Source organism: Notothenia coriiceps, unplaced genomic scaffold (assembly GCF_000735185.1).
Source record: "Notothenia coriiceps isolate Sejong01 unplaced genomic scaffold, NC01 NC01_scaffold00023051, whole genome shotgun sequence".
NCBI classification, from domain to species: domain Eukaryota; kingdom Metazoa; phylum Chordata; class Actinopteri; order Perciformes; family Nototheniidae; genus Notothenia; species Notothenia coriiceps.
Window position 1 is genome coordinate 74,032 of NW_011355752.1, and position 5,453 is coordinate 79,484.

General features: G+C 43.3%; 1 long non-coding RNA gene across 1 annotated transcript; it reads right to left on the minus strand.

The window, feature by feature from the left end:
• Positions 1–503: 503 nt before the first annotated feature.
• On the minus strand, positions 504–4,048 carry LOC104954225 (uncharacterized). Its single transcript, XR_799312.1, has 4 exons — positions 3,536–4,048; positions 3,177–3,259; positions 1,381–1,736; positions 504–1,276 (listed from the first exon to the last, which is right to left on the minus strand). It is a non-coding gene; the product is annotated as an uncharacterized lncRNA (long non-coding RNA).
• Between the last annotated feature and the right edge of the window lie 1,405 nt (positions 4,049–5,453).

Genomic DNA, 5,453 nt, shown 5'->3' on the forward strand with positions numbered 1-5,453 from the left:
GATGAGGAAGGATCGAACACTCCCTGATGCCACGCCACCACCACCACTTCCCGATGTGCTCGTGAGTAAAGTGCAGGCGGGTGGGTGGGAAGGGTTATTTGGTGCTATTTTTACAAGAAACGGGTTGATTTGTCTTAGGCCATTACCGTCTATTACAGCTGCGAGTCTTGGGGAAAAGGTGGGAAGCGGCAGACGCTGGCATTCTGCCTAAAGAGAAATCAATGAAACAAATTAATCCTTCGCAGGCTGCGGTGACACAGTAATCCATCATTCAGGGGGCGCTTTTACACACTGAATCAGGGAGCGAGGCAGGGAGGTGGAGGGATTGGGGGTCGGGGTGGGGGGGCTGGGTTGGTGGGTGCGTGTTGGTAGAGTGGGGTGGGGGAGAGCAAGACTGAGGCTCTGGGGGACAGGGGCAGACATCCACGCTCCGGTAACACTGGGGCAACGGTGGGTGGTGGCAGGGAATCAAGTAGCTCTGAGCCCTTCCTTTATAGCCTTTAGTTGCCTGTGGACATACAGAGCAGGAGGAGGAGGAGGAGGAAAGGGACGTAAACACAATCAGCTAAACTGCACCATGGACATGGCCATGATTGCACACATACGCCTACACATATTCTCCCTGTTGCCTGTCGCTTGCTGTCTGCTTTAACCCCACCAAGCTGATGGTTATGAGAATGATAGGAGAGCTTTATTATTTATTTACACTGGACACACAAGCAAGCCAACTGGTCATTAATGCATGGACATAACTTGGGTGGGAAAGAATATAGGGTGAAACTGGGGCCATGAGGTGAAGGGAGAAAGAGAGAGGATATAGGAAAGCTTTGCTGTAATGTACAGATAAACTGAAGCCACAAATTACACTCATTGCTTAACATTCCAGCGGCACATTATAGCACTGCATTGTTTCAATTGCAGATCATAGCAGATTGTACTCGTGATGACATATTATTTTGCATTGTACATCATTAAAGCAGTCCTTGGTCTACTCCCCACCCATAAACATACACAGAACTCACTGCCCTTCTGCCTAGCAAGATAAAAAAACAACCCAACATTTTACTATTCAAAGCAGAGAGCCATACACATGCACCCAGATTTGCCTCAGTGACGGCCATTGCACGGCCAATTAGAGCTCAGATCTATCCGTGTGATTGAGTCATGTGATCAGCTGCCCTGTGAGGAAACAGTCCTGTCCAGGCCAAGATCCATGTGAAGCAGCTGTACCCTCCGATGAATCACACAACAGCCGACATCAAATGATATCACAATTCTACCGGGAGTGAGAGGGGAAAAGAACACATACGCACACATATTAAGATTGATGTGTTTTTATTAAGATCTTTGCTGTGTTGCATTGCCTTTTAGTAATATTACATCATTATGAAAGCAATTTCAAGAGCATGATCCACTCTGTTACTGTATCAGCCGGCTTTGTTGGTCTCCAGGCTCCCTTGTGGCACTGAGGTTGCTCTGCTGACGTTCATCAATGGTGACCGCGTGTGTTTTTAAAGCAGTGACTTGTAGCTGGAGCTTTGATAGAGGGTGGTGATGCTTAGGAAGCCGGGGTCATTCCATGAAAAAAAAAACCCCGTAATGCAGAAACACAACTGGCAGCACCATCATTTGCTGTGTCATTTTAATAGAGGGTGCCACTTACCTTAACCAGCTTTCCAAAAAGGAATTCCGATACCCCCCCCCTTTTTGCCTCTAAAGACACAGGTGGTAGCATTCTGTGGAACGACAGGTTAGAAAATCAGAGAAAATAGTGGGTGGAGGAAAAAGGGAGAAGGGGGGAGTGAGTGAATGCGCTGGGAGGTGAGCGAAGGGAGGGAGAGGCTGAGCAGGGTGGTGCAGGAAGGGTAACAGGAGCAAGAGTGGTCATAGAGTGGAGACGAGGTGAACAGAGAGGGAGGGAGGGGAGGAAGGGGAAGAAGTGAAAGGATGGAAAAATGTGTGGATATTGCTGCAGAGCGGATGGTGTGAGGGAGGCAGAGTGAGAAATGTTGCCGGAAATGCTAGAGCCAGCAGTGTGTGTAAAAAAACCACACTGCAACATTTCTCATCCTTGACATCACTGACAAGCTTTCCAAACACACACAGTGTGCTTTCAAAATGCAGGGCTATAAAACCTCAATCTTTAACACATATGTTTGTCCTATGTTTATACTCTCTTTGTTTCCTTTCCTTTTGTAAACAAGGCAGATGTTGGGGATATTAAATTTAACCGATGCCGTAATTCTTAATTTGTTTTAAGATTCCTACAGCAAATTCAATAAAACATGCTTTCGTGTAATGAGAACTTTCTCCCTCCTCTCGTCTAGGAGACATACTGGAATGACGGATATGAGAAGAGGGGAGGAAGAGGAGGAGGAGGACAGAAGATTGTTGTGGAATGTTTGCAGTTCTGGCCAAAACTCGACCATCTCATTTGTCAGGGCTTGACCCCAACTGTTGGGTCAAGGGTCAAAGGGAACATCTGAGGGGAAACTGACTTGGCTATCACACACACACACACACACACACACACACACACACACACACACACACACACACACACACACACACACACACACACACACACACACACACACACACACACAGAGAGAGTCAAGCAAACACACAAACATGTGTGAAAGCGTCTGTGAGAGTGTCTCCTTACCTCTCCTTCAGCGCGCTCACACATAATTCAAACTAATGTGCAGTACATCTGTATATATCATCATTATTATCAGTCCTACTCTTATTTGTTTTATTTATAGTGTATTATGTTGACCTCTAGCTACGAAAAATATCAGCTGTCATTTTGCGAATAGGCATACTATGGTCTTTTTCCAAAACAAATCATTGAGAACACATTTTAGTTCCATGATGCTTGGATTCATTTCTGAGTAGTTTGTGTTAGTACTTGATAAACACACACACTCCAGAAATGTACTTAGTGAACAGAACAAATCTTAACAGACCAATACAATCCAGAGAGGGCAGCCTGTTCAAATCTATTAAGAGTTACTATTAATTTACAATTGATGTTATATTTACCACATACGTATTTGATTAAGTACAATAAGCCTGTCACTGCAGGGCTGTCATGTCAAGTGGGCCAACGCTCATACTAAGCAGTAGTATCACCATCAACGTCTTATAATCAAACAGCACTCGCAATAAATTACATCTCATCCAAGTGTCAATCCTTGCACCACACCGACACGTCCCGCTGTGTTTCTGAACACCTGGCCGCCATGTTGCTCTCTGCCTGTGAGGAGACACACAACACAAACTTGGTTACAAAAGGGCAAAGTTAGCTCCGCCGAATCAGTCAAACTCTCTGCTTCAAGTTTCAAATTAAAGTGAGGATAAAGCCGGCAGTGACAGTGTGGGTGGCCTGCTTCAGTGACCGACATAATCACTGGACACCTGTGAGTCACATGACATTAAGACAGAAACCACACTGTGCATACTGAAACTGGTACATTGAGTTCATGTTGAGCTTTATTAATATATTTACAAATGAAGATTAGCGTGCACTTACTACTGTACTGTATCTCTGGCTGTTCTCTGGCTGCTCTCGTCTGCACCTCCTGTAAGGGAACAAATTGTTCATTTTCATGGTTTGAAATGCAGCCTATCCATCTCTTTTTCTCCTCTTAAAAAAAGGACAGGTAGCACAGCGGCTGATATTCATGGCTTTTGAGACGGATCTTAAATCTTACACCTTTGTCATTCTTTGGCCGGAGACATCAAACAGGTGCTATGAATAATTTATCTTAAGAGTTTCACATTGATAAGGTCACAATCTGCCAGGTCTGGACGCTAAACACAGGCCACCTTCACACCTTCACTTCACTGTCTTTTAACACACATGTGCCCACACATGCAAACACCAGACACCTTTAAAATGAAAATACACAAAATGTCAAAAGGGTTCCGTCCAGTGTGGTTGGTGTGAAAGAGAGGGAGGGATGTCTTTTGGTTTAAATAATATATATGTGTTTCTTCAATGTTTTTATTAAGAAATTGCTGTTTTTTATAATCTGTGCTATATTTGTTGCATTATATGTAATATATAAGATGTTTTAAATTGAAGAAAACATTGTATTGCAGCTATTCATTTATGGCATATCATATTTTGAGGGCTGACAAATAAATAAATGTGTGGTTTACCCAATCGGACCAATGTTGTTTCCTTTTTTTCTCTGTAATGATGTAAATCTGCCAATTTGCTCAGTCATATTGCTCCAGCATTATGATGGTTCAGCTACACTACATTAATTAAACCCCTTCTGTGTTTTGGTTTTGGGGTAAGAAAATTGAGGGGGGGAAATCCCAGTGCGGATGTGATGCCACTCAGTTAGTTACAAACCAAAACAACCAAACAAGTTAAGCCAGAAGGGGGTCAAACTCTGACCCAGGGTCAGTAATTATTGCAAGGCATCATAACCAACAGTGTAAACAATAAACTGTCACCTAAAGAGAACCAATCAGTAATCATCTGCTCATTTTAAAATTGTGTTTAATATGAAATTACTGTTTTAATTACTGTTTTAACATGGGTCCCCCACACGACAGTGACAGTACACTTCATGAACGACGAGCTTCTTTTTTTGCCTCCCCCTTTGAAAGCACACATTGAATCGCTCCTATACTGTGTTGACCCCCCCCCCCTCTTCCTCTCTCCTCCTCTGCCTCTCTCTCCTTGTTCGCTCCCCTATAATCGCCATACTTCTTAAAAATTGTTTTGCACTCTTCTGTGTCGGAGGGTAATCTCGCTCTTTTGTCGCTGAGCTATATTTCTACTGTGTGTTGTCGGATAATGTGAGGATGGAATGAAAGGTAATCTGCGTGCAGAATTCCTAAAGCTCCCTTATCCTTGTTGAATTTCTCAAGAATTCCACCTTTGCCCTCCGGTTTCCCTGAAATAAATTACTTTAAGGGTGAGATGCCTTCACACGCACCCCCGTATGGGTTCCGGTTTTTGTACTGCCTTCTTTAAACGCAGTTAACAGGCATTATGTATTTTTCTAATTCACTTCATTCTTCCGGACCGCGTCGCTCCCTCGATATTTCTAATGCGCTTTAATAACAATAAATGATTTACCAAACTTGCATAAAAATAGAAACCAAAGTATGAAAACGGTGTGTTGATCATGTATGATTACAATACATTAAGTTGACAGTAATATAAACAGGTCGTGTTTGAATCTAACCATCGACCACTGATGAGACATTTTCCCCTGACAGTTAATGTTCTGTCCTGTTTAGTTTACTCTGTGTTTCGGTTTAGCTGCTGATTGATATACGCTGGGCTTCCCCTTACAGTGGATGTCTAAGAAGTACACATGCTGTTGCAAATCTGTTTCCCTTCATCTAGCTTCTGGTACTTAAAGTTTGGTTTTTGGGTGTACTACAAAATTACAGTGTTTGCACTGTGGAACCACGAGGTTTTGGGT